A 17,925-nucleotide genomic window follows, 5' to 3' on the forward strand; every position below is an offset into this window, starting at 1 on the left:
AAATAATTTTCAAAGAACATTCTCAACCAATTTTACACAATGCTTCTTGAAAAGCATATAAAACTTTACTCTTGAGTTGAAACTAGAACAACTTTTGGTGTGTTTTTGTGAAATTTCCAATAGTAAAGCATAAATCCTTTCTAATGAGAATAGCTCTTTAAGAGTTCATCCTTAAAGCATGGCTTCCAAATGGAAAATATTTGTAGGAAATAAAATGTTGGAAAGAATGTTGGGCTAAGACTTGATGGGGGCAAAATTTAAATACATTTTCAGCTAAAATGAGGGAAGGTGCTAGGGGGGAAAGGACCTCAATGTTATTAGAGATGAAATGGAAAAGACAGAAGCCTACCAATTTTGTTTTTATTGTTCCCTCCTCGCCTCCTCTGTGAGAAGCAATGAGATCATTACTAGTTCAGTTTTACTGTCCAGAAAATTGAGACATTCAGACTAGATAAGTAATTTGTTCAAAGTCTCCTAGGGTAAGTAGTGTTTTAAGAACAGGGATTCAAACCTAGGACAGTTTGATTCCAAATCTCAGACTCTTTCCCTAGCACATTCCTTCTTCTATCCACTCCCATCCTCACTCTTCCCAAGGATTTGCTTTAAAAGCCAATTGAATATGGTGAAAGGAAGGATGGGTAGTGAAAGTAAAAACCCCCCATAGGAATGCAAAATTGATTGAACAGTAAAGTTTGGGACTTGTCTCTGCAAGGTTGGCCTGACTGCAGGGAAAAGAATAATATTCCCAGAATTGAGAAAGAGGGAGCCAATAGAGCCTTTTCCCTAGATGTTTGGAGGTGGTTAGGACTTTCAATGAAAGGAATGGAGGAAATATCAAGGTACATCTCAGTGATATCAAGTTTTCAGAACTTGAAAGAAAAGAGAAAAAGCCTCAAAAATGATGAAAGAGAGCCTCCAGTTCTTTTATAAATGCTTTACCCTAGTTTTTCTTTAATCCGATTCACCAAATTAAGTAGGGAAATGGAAATTCATGGCTCCCTACTCCCCCATCTCAAAATGTGATCCAACTACTAATTTACAAAGAAAGGTTAGCTTCCCTGAAATTATAATATTTAAAACCTATTTATATTTTTTAAGTAAATTATTTGCCTACTATTAAATTCTAAACATTCTTAAAGAGTTACAAGTGGAATTTTGGGTTGTTTGCCCCTAGGAACCAATGTGGAAGGTCAAATTTCTTTGAGTAAAGCTGCTGCAAACCTAAGGAAGATTGAATGTATTCACTCCTTAGCTGTTAAGAGACATTTAATAGAGTTCTTCCTATCTAGTCAGAGAGTACAGTGTAGTTCTAAGTTAGAATTAAAGGGGCTGTTTGCATTTCTACTTCATGGTCTTATTAGCTTTATCCTAATAGGAACAATTTCTATTAATGAACTGAGAAGCAGATGGACTTTGGCAGCAGAAAAAAAGCTTTGTTTTCAAGATGTCAGGAAAAAAATGACTAAAAATATCCAAAATTTGAACTAAGTACTAGCCTTCTTTTTAGCCATTTAATATTCTAAGTATATACTTTAATGACACAGGTTTTGTGTACCTGAAGGTACTAACTTGTGAAAGCAAGGAAAATAAGATCAGAGAGAGAGAGAGAGTATTTTGCAATAAGAGTATTTTGGCTAGTTTTTGGTCTACTTTGTTTCTGTGTCCATACAATGCAGTTAAGGAAATTAGAATATTGTGAATTTTTCTCATAAATTCATGTAGTTCACATTAATTCAGCAATAGATGCTAGGAAAGAGAGAAAAGAAAACAAAGTTTAAATATGTAGGGAATTCCACCTGCTATTTCACTCTAAAGGTTTATGCCCCTTAGTCTTGAGAATATTTAAAATAATGCTGACATATATACATATGTTCCATAGAAACTATCCCCAAGTCACAGCTCTTTTATATATACACAAAGACATGTATAGTCTATTTAATAGGTAAATAAAGGTATCTTCAAAACAACTTCAACTCATTTTTGCTTAGGGGCTAACTTTTTAAATCCCTGAACAAAAAGCTTGCTTAAAGGCATAGTATTCAAGTCAGAATTTTTTGAAGTTTTTATTTAAATTCCAGTTATTTAACATATAGTGTCATTTTAGTTACAGGTGTACAGTATAGTGATTCAACATTTCCATACAATTCCTGGTGCTCATCACAAGTGCTCTCCTTAATTCACATCACGTATTTAATCCATGTCCCCATTACCTCCCCTCTGGTAACCATCAGTTTGTTCTTACAGTTAAGAGTCTGTTTCTCAGTTTGCCTTTCTCTCTCTTTCTTTGTCCCTTTGCTCATCTGTTCTTAAATTCCACATATGAGTGAATTCTTTCTCTGACAGGCTTATTTTGCTTAGCATAATACTCACTAGCTCCATTCACATCATTGCAAATGGCACAATTTCATTCTTTTTTATGGCTGAGTAATATTCTGTTATATATATATATATACCACATCTTCTTTATTCAGTCATCAGTTGATGGACACTTGGGCTGCTTCCATAATTTGGCTATTGTAGATCATAATCCTATACAGATCAGAGTGCATGTATTTCCTTTAATTAACATTTTTGGGCAAATACCTAGTAGTACAATTGCTGGATTATAGGGTTGTTCTATTTTTAACATTTTGAGGAAACTCCATACTTTCCAGAGTGGCTGTACCAGCTTGCATTTCCACCAACAGTACAAGAGGGTTCCCCTTTTTCCACAACCTCACCAACACCTGTTGTTTTTTGTGTTGTTGATTTTAGCCATTCCAAGTCAGAATTTTTAAGTCAGAATTTTCTTTAAGTTGCCAGTTAAAATAAAAGTCTACTCTGCTGGGCTTCTAAACTTATCTGTTGATCATTTATATTACAAGCAAAGAAATTACAAGCCTAAATAAATAAAAAACAAAATAGTATTTTATAGCTAACTGTTAAGACATAAAGCTATGCAAGTTTCAATGAACATATAAAAGTGATACAGGAATGTACACTACTTTAATGTGTTCTCACATGAATTTCTTCTAGTGGCAGGGAAGTAACATGCTCCATCATCAGCTCACAATAGCCGTGTTAATACTGTTGAAAGAAACAGTGTGAGATTCAGTTTTTCTTGCTCTAATAGCAAAAGTCAGAGAAAAAGAGAAAGACAAGAGAGAAAGAGAGAGAGAGAGCACAAAGTAAGAGGAGACGAGCAAATTGACTTAAGAATTCATGCTTTTATATCAGCTGATATATTTTTCTTTGGTTTGATTATAAGCTCACTGATTTATGATTCCTATATTCCCCATTGTACCAAAGAACACTGCTTTGTTGCCACGCACGCTTAAATGGAATGTTAAATTTTTTGTCAAAAGATATCCTTCACAGAAGCAAGTCACCTTATATTTGAGTGTTCAAGTCTTTCATATTACATATATTTATTCTTAAAGCAGCATATTGTTGATCTGATTTTCAACCTAGGTACATATTAGAATCACCCAAGAAACTTCTAAATATGCTAGTGCATAAGACTATTTTCTAGAGATTCTGATTTAATTTGGTTTGAGATGGTCTCTAGGTATTGGGGGGAAAAAAGCATCCAATGTGATTTTAATGTACAGCCAGGTAGAAAACTACTGTAGTATGCCATTATTAATTTTGAACATTTATAGATGTGGCATATGAAATCAAGTGTGAAGAGGCAGAGAAACATAGATTTAGTAATGATTATTATGAGTATGACTTTATAATTATAAATGTTGGACATTATGGTATATGAGCCTTTAAAGATGGTCTTAAAAAACTCATTAAGTGGTTATATTGTAGAGATCATACTTATGACCACATAAAACAACAATAATAATATTAACAATATTAACTGAGCACCTAAGATGGACAAAGAACACAAAAACAGATTATACTAAAATCATACAAATGGGTGAGTGATGCTTGGTATAAACCTTCCAGTAAAATCATTATACAAGGATGCTAAAGTGATTAATATCAGTAACAGGAAACATGGCTTATACTTCATTTGTAACCTCCCTCCTTAACAGTTTTCAGTACAGGCATAAGAACTTACGTACTTATGTGAATAACATATCTATACGCAATACACATTACATTACAATATTACATTGGCTTAATCTTAGATATCACAGAATTATTTAATATGCTTTCTCATGGCAATTCATCAAAATGCAACATTATCACTTCAAAATTAATATGAATTAAAATTGTCAATATTTTATCTTTCCACTTTCTGAAACATTTATTTCAAACTAATGTTTTATGCTACTAGATGTTTTATTATAATTTTTAGCGATTCACTAATAAAGGATTTTAGGAAGTTGAAAATACTAGGCATTCAATTTGTCAATAGTACGTTGAATGAATAAATGAAAAAGCATAACACCTCTGCTTCTTATGTTTCATATATGAATATTGGGATTTTTTTCAAAATTGCATTATCTCAAAAAAAATTAGGGGTGGCTATGGGAGCATCTGAAAATGAATTCATTAAGGTGGCAGAGACTTGGAGCAAACCCAGTGCATCTATATTTTGTTCTATTTAACTTGCCTTATGAGGGCTTAACAGTCGCATGATAATACTAGCAAACTCTTACGTATTTCTGCTATGTGCCAGGCACTATTCTAAGCATGTAACATATATTAGCTCACCCACAAACCCCATTAATAATGAAGCTTCAGTTTACATTATATGGATCATCATTATTTATAAATTCTAAAAAAGTGTTTTTAGGCAGAGTTGATTAGATCCAATTGTCTTCCAGGAAATGTATATCAGAAAACTAAATCACTAATTGCATTTTAAATATGCAGAAATGGTTTGTTGAAGAAAAGGAGATTCAAAGATGTTATTCATAATGTGCTAAACCTCTTGATGAATTCAAGAATGACTCTGCATTCTAATCTTTGATCTCTCACTTTTTCTTTCTCCTTATGTTTTTTACCAACCCCTCCAATGATTAATCTTAAATAATGAGGCCAAAGTTGACTCCTTGCACCTGTTGCTTTAGCTATCCTACCTACTTTCTACAATCTCAATGGCATTTTTTATCACACCCAACCACCAACACATTGATCCGAAGTTTTTCTAAAGGGTGCTCTGGTCAACTCAACATGCTTTTGCTACCTCGCACCCACTTTCCCACACTCCAGTTCTTTCAAGCTCACCTATTGACTACCTCTTTCTCCCATCATTCCACTTAATTTTCCTCCAGACTCCCTATTGAGGCTAGATTTTTTTTTTTGAGGCTAGATTTCTAATTACTTCCCTCTTTAAAAGGGCCAATGAAAGTCTTGTTTAGTAGAAAAGCTATGTCCGTTTCTGTTGGCTTCTTTCTTACTAGGAAAGCTACCATGGGTTGAATTCTGTCTCCCAGTCCCCGCCCCGCCCCCGCCACCTGCCCAAATTTATATGTTGAAGTTCTAACCTTACCTCAGCATGTCAGAATGTGACAGTTTTAGAAGTAGGGCTGTCATAGTTGTAGTCAAGTTGAAGCCATATTGGAATAGGGTGGACCCCCAATCCAAGAAGACTGACGCACTTATAAAAAGGGGAAACTGGAATGTGTAAACATACACAAGGAGAACACCATGTAAATATAAAAGCAGAGACCAGGGCAAGGCATCTACAGACCAAAGAATGCCAACGACTGCTAACAAATCATCAGAAGCTAGGAAAGAGGCAGAGGAGAAACTCTCCCTTGCAGCCTTCAGAAGAAACCAAACTTGCTGACATCTTGATCTCAGACTTCCAGCCTCCGGGCCTATGAGGCAATAAATTCCTGTTGTTTAAGATACTCACTTTGTGGTACCTTATTATGGTAACCTTAGCAAATTGATTTAGAAACTACACACATAGCTGACTTTACTATATCCTTGTACTTCTTACCTCTATACATGATGGAAGGCTTTGAACCAATTCTCCTTAGAAATAAGTATAATGATAATACTCCATCACCTACTACAAGGAAGCTGAATAGTAGAGTGAACAAAAAACTAGGTCAACGATGGAGAAACCTAGTGTCAAGTTTTCTTTCTCCCTATTTCTTGCCATGTTAATTTGAAGATGTTTTGATTTCATCATGTTGCCTTTCTCATCTGTAAAATGAGATAGCAACACACAGTATTACTGTAAAATAGTATAGGTAAGGTGAAGAGTCTGGGGTCTTGAATCAGGTAGAGCTAGGTTCCTAGTCAGCCTCCCTATTCACTGCAGGTATAATCTCAGGGAAGTTTTGAGGTGGCTACTTCTTTCTGTAACAATTAAATCCCCCACCACAGGTATGGGCACTAGGCTTCAGATGAACCATTAGGACAAAATCCTCTTAACCATAGCAATTGGTTTATTGGTGGGCAAGAGACCTAAGCCAAGCTAAGAGGCAACAGTGTGGATGGAGGAATCATTCTGGAGATAGAGTCTTTTCTCACAAGAGCTTAACTGGGAAAACCAGCACAAATATCTTCTGACTGTTGGATGTTGGGCAAATCCCCTGACCTCTCTAAGCCTGTTTCCTTTCCTCATTAAAAAAAAAAGTAGGGGTTCCCAAACAATGGGGATAGTAGTACCTGAATACGTCTCAGTACGTGCTTCCAGAGATACCACCAATCACTATGCCAGTACCTAGAGAGAAGCAGAAGTAAAAAAGAGCAGAAGAGAGTTGAGAGGTTTTGGCCAAGCCCGTCCTCCATTCCAGTCCCGAAGGTCCTCTTGTTTCCATCTGTGAGCTTTCTGGTGTCTGCCAATAACTCTCCTTTCCCCATTTAAGTGAATAGCAGTTGAGTTTCTGTGATTCACACATAACTTAATCTCTCTCAGTCTATTTCCTCATCAATAAAATATGGTCAGTAATAGTGGCCACTTCACTGGGTTATGATGACAATAAGAAATAAAGTTCTTTTTTTAAAGTTTTTATTTATTTATTTATTCATGAGAGAGAGAGAGAGAGGGGGGGGTGGGGGGAGAAGCAGGCTCCTTACAGGGAGCCGGATGTGGGACTTGATCCCAGGACCCCAGGATCATGCCCTGGGCGGAAGGCAGATGCTCAACTACTGAGCCACCCAGGCATCCCAAAAAATAAAGTTCTTAGCACAATGTCTGACACACAACAAGCAACTGATAATAATTATTAATTTCACTGCTACTTAGAGTTACTCAGAAAAAAAGTAAATATATGTAAAAATATTTTGGGAAAATGAATCGTGAAATACAAAAAGGCAAGAATGTCTCACAATGATAAAAGCTATTTGTGATGATCTCATATAAGGTGATTGACTGTCGAGTGGTCCTTGTTCCTGAGCCAACCTTTTGTAGGTTCCGCCCTATCCTGATTTGGTGAAAACGGTGCTAATGAAAAAGTTTATTTAACTGTATGCTAAGAACGGGGAAAATAGGCTTATACATGTAATCAGCTCATGATACCAAAGTCACAGAGGAGTTGAAATTCTGATACACTACTTTCTGGGAGGGTGAATTTTGACAGGTTGCTCTATGACTGCAAAGATCAGTTTTGTTTTGTTTTGTTTTGTTTGTATAAGGCAGCATATTTATTCTCAGTTTTTCTCTGGCCATAAGTAGGAAATATAAAAATAAAATATAAGATTCATCTTGAGAAATATTATCCTATTGATAGCCAACGTCCACCCACCATTCCCAGAAAGTGTCCAGAGAATATAAGCTTGGGGACATTGAGTGAGGGGTTTTGGGTGGGGGCAAAAAATGAATAAAGAAAAAAAAAACTTCACTAAATGGAAAAAACAAAAATCTCACTCCATGTTTTGGGTTGAAATAGAATGAACAAAGGGTTGCGGAAGGGGAGGTGGACAAGGGAATGGGGTAATGGGCACTGAGGAGGGCACTTGATGGGATGAGCACTGGGTGTTATACTATATGTTGGCAAATCGAACTTCTATAAAAAATTTTTAATTAAAATTAAAATTAAAATGAGGTCATTCTACACACACACACACACACACACACACACACACAAATAGAATGAAGAGTGGCAATAGTAAGATTTTTTTATTAAACCTAGATTTTCTCAACCTTTCCTTGATGCTGTCTAAATGGTTGCCATCTAAGTGTACAGCTCAGTGCTTATCAAAGGAAGAAGTTATTTTAAGAATGAAATGTTGCTAACATTTTCTGAAGAGAACAGTGACCAGCAAAGAGATAATGCCATCACTTTTGCCCTGAATTTCAAAAGTTAGTATAATCATGAATTCCAAAAAAAATCTTTTTAATCTTAGATGATTTAATACATTAACATGCCCTTTGTTGTTATTTTTTTCTTTTGAATTTAAAAATATTTCTTGGTATTCGAATTAAGTGTAATGACAAGGGAAGTTGAAGCTAGATAATTGTTGCTATTTTCAAAGGTTAGAATTATAAAACCCATATGACTTTATACACTTAGAAAGCAGTATGAAAAACCAGAAAAGGTGAAAATAAAACTTTATATTGATCTATGCTCGTAAAAGTACTTAGAAAAGCAGTGTAATGATTAATGTTATTTTCAATACCTAGAGTTTTAAATCTTCTTTCATTTTGAAAATATGGTTAAGAACCAGAAAGTTTTTAGCATTCTGAAAGTTTTAGCATATTCTCAGTGATATGTTTAATTTTCATAGAGTGTTTTATTCCTATCTCACCTGTTAATACTAATTTTTCTATTAGTAAATAATACATTTGCTTTGTTGTTTTTTATATTCTCAAGTATATGGTTATTTTAAAATATTTTTATTTGCCTTTTTTGTTCCATGATTACCATAGTTTAGAATCATCGAAACAAAGAAATACTGCCTTCAAAACATTTAAATTTAGGGTGGCACTGTGTAAATCTTGAGCAGAAAGAGTTAAACTCTCTTACCATAATTTTCAATTTGCAATTACAGGACCCAAAGAATTAGTATATATTTTAAATTTGATGAAACAACAAATGTATTATAAGTTATATATTAAATGTATAAAGAATACAACTTCAGCCACAGGGAACAAAAGTCAGAATAAATACCACAGCGAAAACTGAGAGTACCTATAGAAATAATTGAATGACACCAGAGGATATAACAAAATATCAGCACATCCTCTCCAATCCTTGTTCAGTCAACTTGTCTTCTACATCATATATCTGAAATAAATTCAGTTGTTCACATTTCAAGTGTTTTGGAGACAGACATGAAACTGACAGGCATATTTTGCAAAAATAAAAACATAAGAAAACTCTTTTTTGCAGCTTCCCAACATTATAAATAGGCAGGGGATAGACAGTTTAATTAAAACTCTTCATAACATTTAAAAAATAAACTTTCTCTACTTTCTCTACTCTAGAACTAAAGAAATCCCAAAGGTAAAAACTAACAAGAACTGAAAAACCTTAAGTAAATGTGAGCATAATGAAAAGAAGAATAATTGCTATTTAAAACAATGACGGTTTTCTAGGGGGTAGAGTTCTATAAAATGGAAGGTCTTCTGATCCTGCAGAGCATATTAATGGATTGAGTTAGGCAATGATCAGACTGGGAATAGCTACTGGAAATTGTTTAGTTGCTGTGCATAAGTGAGATAAATTTGGTGCTCACGGGGAGGCAGCTGAGGAGGAAAAATGAGAGGGAGAATGGAGGCAGATCAACCAGCTAGTTCTCGTGAGTACCAGTCCATGTGAATTATCACAGAACAAACTTCAGTCGTGGAATAGCCTGAAGAACATAAAAGCCTCAAATGCAATTGCAAGTTCTTTACTTTCTGTGATGTAAACATTTCTTATTCTCCCCACAACATTAGTAAAGTCCGATGTCACATGAATACCCTTTGGGTGTGACTTTGTGGAAAATAAAAAAAAGGTTTGGTTTAACAAAGTGAGGAACAACGTTCTTGGTGGCAAAATGACCTATAAAGTGAATGTGGTTGTGAGGAAGTCTTGGGTGCTTACCAAATGGGCCTCCCCACCAGACTGCCTTGAGAAGTTGTAGTTAGTCATGTAATTGAATTAGGAAGCAGATCCCTCCCTGGTCCTGTGCTCAGATCACAGGCTTAGCTAACAGACTACAGATTCATCAGAGAGCTTGGGTCAGAAGCACAAGGCTAAGCTATGTCCTCATACATGGCAAAAAAAAAAAAAAGTTGCTGTTGTAAGTCACTAAGTTTTAGAGCAATTTATTGTACAATGCACGTATTAGTATGCACATAGGTACCTCATATTCTGATTGTAAAAAAATATGTAATCTGTGATTACATATACACTCAAAGTACTAAATCCTACAAAAACCATAAAACAATATATCATACCACTGGTCTTAAACCAATCTCTTTCAGGTTTCCAGGGTGACCTGATCCGCACAACTGATTAACATCTTCAAAAATTTGGAAGTTGCTATTTTATAAAATTATTTGAAAAAGTAAGATAGAGAAGGGCAGGGGGAGTAAGCAAAATAGTGATTAGTATGTGCCAGACATTGTTTCAAGTGCTGTACATACTAATGCACGTAAGCCCCACAACAACCATAGAGTAGGTGCTATTACAATCTTCATTTTACAGATGAGAAAACTGAAGCACACACACACACACACACACACACAAGTAATTTGCCAAGATTATACAATTAGTAAGTGGTGGAGCTAAGACCAGAGATGAGGCTGACTGGCTTAACATGTGTCATTACTATTACGCAATTTTCTTTTTAGTAAGGATTTGCATCCTTTTCTAGAATGCCATGAAATAAGTGAGAACTCCTCTCTCAGGGAGATTAATACCTAGAAGGAGGAGGGGTGTGGTATTAACTTTGCTGCACTTTTGCCATTTCTGCCTTTATATCATTTTATTATTTTTTTATAAATTTATTTTTTATTGGTGTTCAATTTGCCAACATATAGAATAACACCCAGTGCTCATCCCGTCAAGTGCCCACCTCAGTGCCCGTCACCCAGTCACCCCCACCCCCCACCCACCTCCCCCTTCCACCACCCCTTTATATCATTTTAGCAAGCAGATGGAGCTCATCCCATTCTCCTCAGTAACAGAGTGGTCGCTTGTAGGGGTAGATGTCCTACTGAGGCATCAGTGACGGTTTCTTCATTCAGTAGCCACATGAGGAGTTATATTTTCTTCAGGGAGGAATGGATGGTTCCTGTTTAATCTTTTTCCTACGAGTATATTTAGGAATATTTTACAGTTTGTGCTACTACTTACCTAGTTACTAAAAATAGGTCTTTAATTAAATTCTTTCTTATGGGATGGTGGTGTCCTTGGTTTTGTGTGAGAGATCACCTATTCTATCTGTCTGGCAAATGCATGAAAAATGTTTCTGCTATTGTTTAAAGGAAGAATCATGCACATTAGAGTTGGGAGGAGTAGAGAGACTCACGATATTTTGCTAATTAGTACAGACAAGTATATGGATTAAAAAAAAACCTGGGGTAACAGTATTTCTCACTCTATCCAAAGAACACAATACTTCAAGGGCTCACAGTTAGTAAGAAACCTGACTTGTTGACAGCTGGAAATATCCGTGAATGTCATTCCTATATTCCTTTTACTGCTTAGATAGTGGGATTTTTTTTTAACACTTAAATGTCAACAAGTTTGATTCAGTGTAAATAGGTTACCTCCACATCAGTCAGTGACAGAAAAATCTCAAGATGTTAGAAGAAAGAGACAAAAGTTGGAAAATTTTTCATGTTATTTGTCAAGAGCTCATTTATTCATTGTTCGTTACTAATGACTCATAAACAATATCTCATAAACGTTGGAAGGATTAGTAAGATGTCTCATAATTACTTTTACTCTAGTGATGAGTGATTTACTAAAAATATGAGGCCTCCCCTGTAATACAGCCCTCGGACTCCGATGTGAGTTTATCTTATAAATGAGAGTGGTTTATAATGAAGGCCTTCTCTGTGACAGTAATAAAACCTTACTGAAAAAAGTAAAGCCCTGCACATATCTCAGGCTGAATTCTGACTTTGAGCAAACCACCTCATAAAATGATGTCACCAAATACAGCAGCACCCCTGTACAAGTATTAGCGCTGTTACCAAAAACATCAACAGCCCTGTGGTGCTTGAATTTACATGGAAGGGTGATTGTAAAAACATTGTAAAAATTCCATTGCATTTTTAACAGAAATCTGAATCATAATTGGAATAATATCTCCAGGACTAATAGAAGAACTGGAAGCAGAACTGTGAACTACTGCAGTCTTTGGCCCTTGGATAGTATTCCTTTCCATGCCATACCACTAGAAAATGTAAATAGGAGAAAAAAGCATGGATTGTACACAGATCTGAGAAAGGAATGATAGGAAAGAGGAGCCAAAGTATTGTAGGTCAAGGCCACTAAGCCTTACAGAAGTCTTAAAAGGAGAGCATGCTCCCCAAATTCTCTACAGCAAACCTTTCTTTCTTTGTTCATCGTATTTACTTTTCTCCACCTGTTGACTTCACACACATTCCAATGGTTTATCAATGGATTCAGAACATTAAGTTATTGTCTTTAAAGTTTACTACTGTTTTTCAACTCATCTTTTAAATCTTCCCAATGTGTCCAAAAGAAGTGCTTTTAGCTGATGATATAATTTTTCAATACAGAATATCTTTTTGTGTCTGGTAAAGGAATGACTAACCTCAAGCAGATAGAACTATATAACTGGTACACCAAAGTAAAGAGCTGACTATTAGAAACACAAATAAAAAGAAATATTTCTATTATTTTATCAACCAGAGAATAATTAGTGAGACACCTACATTTTTTAACAGAGCTTGTCAAGATAGATCAAGCTTGGTTTGGACTATGCTTTCTACAGCTTTATATCAAGGTAAAATTGACAAATGTAATATATTTAAAATGTACAATGTGATGGTTTGATATGTGTAGACATGTGAAAGATTCCCATGTCAGGTTAATTAACACATCTATCACCTCCCATATTTATCTTTTTCTTTTTAGTGAAAACATTTAAATTCTTCTCTCATCAAATTTCAGTTACATAAGACAGTGTTATCAATAATAATCATTATGTTATACATTAGATCCCCAGACCTTAGTCATCTTATAACTGAAAGTTTGTACCCTTTTACCAGCTTCCCCATTTCCTCCACCCCACCTGCCCCTGGCAAATTTAATTCTATTTTTTTGTTTCTATGAGTTTGCCTTTTGCTTGCTTCCTTGCTTGCTTTTCAGATTCTTCATATAAATGATAGCATGAAGTATGTCTGTCTTTCTCCGCCTGGCTTATTTTACTTAACATAATGCCCACTAGCTTCATCCATGTTATCACAAGTGGCAGGATTTCCTTTTTTTTTTTTTTTTTTTGAGGCTGAATCATATTCTATTGTGTGTGTAAATATGTGTGTGTGTGTGTCCATTTCTTACTTTCTTTATCTATCTAATTGTCAATGAACCCTTAGATAGTTTCCATACCTTGGCTATTGTAAATAATGCTGCAATGAATATGGGAGTGCAGATTTCATTTCCTTTAGTTATATGCCCATAAGTGGATTGCTGGATCACATGAAAGTTCTATTTTTAATTTCTTGAGGAGCCTTTCCACACTGTTTTCTATAGTGGCTGCACCAATCTACACTCCCATAAAAGTACACAAGGGCTCCTTTTTCTCCACCTCCTTATCAGCATTTGTTAGCTCTTGTCTTTTTGATTCTAGACATCCTAACAGGTATGAGGTACTATTTTATAGTTTTGATTTGCATTTCACTGATGATAGTGAGGTTGAGAACCTTGCCATGTACTTTTCAGTCAATGTGTGGGTTGTCTGTTTGTTCATTTGGATAAGATCAGACCATTTTATTAATGGCCTTGGGGGGAGGGGTCAAAAGACTGGAAGGACAATAGGATCCAGTGTCCTAAGCCTTGGCCTGGCCAGGGTCTCCCCAGCGGCACCATTACCCAAATCTCTGCTGGCCATTGGTATGTTTTCTTTGGAAAAATATCTATTTAGGTCATTTGCCTATTTTCAACTGAGTTACTTGGTTTTTCACTATTGAGTTATAGGACTTCCTTGTATATTTTGAATATTAACCCCTTATCAGATATGAGGTTTGTAAATATTTTCTCCCATTCTGTAAGTTGTCTTTTTTTTTCTTTCTTTCTTTCTTTTTTTTTTTTTTTTGATAGTTTCCTTTGTTAAACAGAAACTTTTAGTTTGCTGTGGTACCTCTTGTTTATTTTTTCCTCTTTGTGCCTTTACTTTTCGTATCAGAACCAAAAACTCATTGCCAAGGTCAATGTTACGGAGTTTTTTCCTTATGTTTTCTTCTAAGAGTTCACAGTTTAGGCCTTACATTGAGTCTTTAATCCATTTTGATTTGATTTCTGTATATGGTATAAGATGGGGGTCTAGTTTTATTCTTTTGCATGTGAATATCCAGTTTTCTCAACATTATTTATTGAAGAGACAATCCTATTGTATATTCTTGATTCCTCTGTAGAAAACAATTTGACCGTGTAAGCATGGGTTTATTTCTTACTTTCTATTTTGTCCCATTGATCCATGTGTCTGTTTTTATGCCAGTACCATACTGTTTCATTTATGATAGCTTTGTAATATAGTTTCAACGTCGGAAATATGATCCCTCCAACTATGCCATTTTTTTCTTAAGATTGCATTGGCTATTGGAAGTCTTTTTTGATGCTGTATGCATTTTATACTCTGGAGTATTTAATTATGCTTCATGATCCCAGAAAGTCAGTTGTTCATGTGAGGAGTCCAACATAAATTGCATGACATTTTTAGTGTATTTTTCTAACCAAGACTGCCAAATATTTACAGGTACCCAACCTTCCTAAGAAATAAGAACCCCATGTGATGACCATGCTCTCACTGCTTCTTGGTTTACTCTTTCTTGTTAGAGTTGACTGCAGAGCGATCCTCTCAAAATACTCTTTACTAGATATACTGTGTAGGAAGAAATGTCGGAGTTCCTACAGTTTTGGGTGTTGCCTCCCATTCCACAATTTCTCAACTCTGTCAGCACCTCTACTCTGCCTCAACACAGCAGAAATAAAGTAGGGTAACTCTTTAGCATTACAGAGCCAAAGACTAACATGTATTAAATATGTGGCCTCAGATCTTCTATCTTAGAATATTTCCAGACGGTGAAAAGCACTTAGACCTAAGAAAGGTGAGAAAGAATTACATCCTTGTACATTTGACTAATATAGGGTTTCTTTTATTGTACAATCTAGTAATTCCACTACTGGGTATTTACCCCCAAAAATGAAAACACTAAATTGGAAAAGATATATGCACCCCTATATTGTCTGTAGGATTATTTACAATAACTAGGATATGGAAGTGGCCCAGGCATCTACTGATAGATGGATGAATGGATAAGATGTAGTGCACACATATGTAAGCACTTGTGTATGCACACCCCCCTCTCTCTCACACACACACACACACACACACACACACTTAGCCACAAAAAAGGATGAGATCTTGCTGTTAGTGACAACATGGATGGACCTGTAAGGGATTATACTAAGTAAAGTAAGTTAGACACAGAAGGAAAAATATCACATGATTTCACTTATTTGTGGAATCTAAAAAACAAAAACAGGTTCATAAATACAGAGCACAAACTGTGGGAGTTAGGAGGATGGGTGAAATAGGTGAACGAGATTGAGAGGTACAGTCCTCCAGTTGTAAAATAAGTAAGTCATGAGATGACAAGTACAGAACAGGGAATATACTCAATAATATTGTAACAACATTGTATGGCAACAGATAGTAACTACACATACCATGGTGAGCACTAAGTAATATATGAATTGTCTAATCACTATGTTGTACACCTGAAATGAATAGAACATTTTATGTCAACTATACTTCAATAATAAAAATTAAAAATAAATTGAAAAAAGGCATATTCCTGGAATAAATTCTGTTTAGTCATGAAAAGATAAGTAAGTGAAATATTATTTCTTAACTGTATAGAAAGATAAAAATATGTATAAATAAATATATTTTATAATCTGTCACATTAGCATTGTTTTGGTGAACAGCACAAGACAGATCCTGGCTTTCTAGTGTTCCTATGACCAATGAATCTCAGAGGTGACCTACATTTGAACATTTTGTTACAGGAAATAATACATGTCTTTATGGGTTAGGCTACGTTCAGTTGTATTTGCTGTTACTTTACACTGGAAACATTCTAGAAAAATGCAGAAATATTATCTCATTCATGCCTTTATTACAGTGCTTGAGTAAATTAAATAAACGGGGATGCAGAGGTGGGGAGCCAGGGAAGACATTAGGAATCTTTGCAAAGAGGACTAGTTCGGGGAATTCAGGAGACTGCTGATTGTAATGGTCCCAGCTTCACAATTTGGCCTAGGATTAGTCTTATTATAAATTTCTGATTCTGCAGTGAATAAATGGATGTTAATGGATTGCAAACATCTGTTCCTCCAACAAGGTGATATTTTGTCTTTTTTTTTCACTGTTAAAAGATAGGATTCTTGTCACTGTCACTGTCCTCAAAGTCATATCATAGAGAATTAATAACTAGCTAACATTTTGCTACTGTTAAAAAGTTGGAAATTTAATGCATTAATCACTTTTCCTTAAGATGTTCCAGGTAAGAGGTAAATCTAGAACTAAAATACAACATAAATTGATAAAATGTATACATGTATATTTTTATACATGCAAACATATATATATGAAAACATGTCTGAAAAAAACACCAATATATCTTAAATTACATTTATTTAAATATAAACCTTATTATAAATTTTCTATCTATATATCTGAAATGACATTTCTTTCAAATAAATACATATTTAAAACTGATCTTATCCCAAGTGAATAAAAATAGGTGAGTTTACTTCCATGACATAGGCAAATGAAATGATTTTAGGTTATCTGTAACCTGTTTAACGGTAGGTAGGACCCATTTGGGGATTCTGTGATCTGACCTGACCATCCACGAGGTCAACTTTCCCTTTCATTTGACTGAGTTTCCCTTTGTAGATCATGGGCAGTCACGGTCTTTTTTCTTTTTCTTTTTTTTTCTCTTAGAAGAGTGATTCCTTGGACCACTGTCCTGTCTCCTCTTTTCCTAGAATTGTGCTGCTGTCTACTTTAGATCTTGTAACAACAACAACAACAACAACAACAACAACAACATTGAAGCTGAAGTGTTCTTTAGGCTAATGAAACTATTTGAGATAGTCAATAATAGGAATGGCATGTCCATCCCTCCATAATCTGTTAATATGCATTGTGCTCAAATGTTCAGATTTGCAGGTCAGTGTTCCAAATGCTGACTGGAACTAGCATCTAATGTGCATTGTATGCAGTAAAGTCACACTTCAATTTCAGCACAGGTTTTAACATTTTAGTTCCTGCTCATAATCTAAATAAACATAGCGTTTCTCAGCTTAAATATATTTCAGGCATGCTCTCTCCAAAGGATTTAAAAATTAAAATGCCTCCATGGCAGAATGGGGATGTTTATCCATTTAAGATGCTTAGAAATATAAGAAGTAATCATCTCTCTTTTCTGTGCAATACAGTTTTTGAATAACAGTTTTTGAGAAGATCATTTTGAACTATATTTAACAAGTAGCTTGTTTCAGCTTCGATATTAGCTTGATTTACCATCTGCAGAATTACCAATAACATGATGCATTTATTACCCGTAAAAGCTATTAGCAGGTCATTTTGTTCAGTTCATCATATGTGTCTTGAGACACAATCTGGCGTCTAACAGATTTTCATACATTGATGTCGCAGAGAATCAGACTGTTCTTTAATTGATTGTTTCTTGCTAGACTCCTTTTGATTAAAACAGGTTATGCTATTTGCTTTTAGTTCTACATTTCTCCACTTCAAAGTCCAGCCACAGAAAGCAGAAATTATTCTCATTTCTCTGGATTCTTTTAATTCAAAGTGAATGTATACATTTAA

Source organism: Canis aureus, chromosome 34 (assembly GCF_053574225.1).
Source record: "Canis aureus isolate CA01 chromosome 34, VMU_Caureus_v.1.0, whole genome shotgun sequence".
Lineage (NCBI taxonomy): Eukaryota > Metazoa > Chordata > Mammalia > Carnivora > Canidae > Canis > Canis aureus.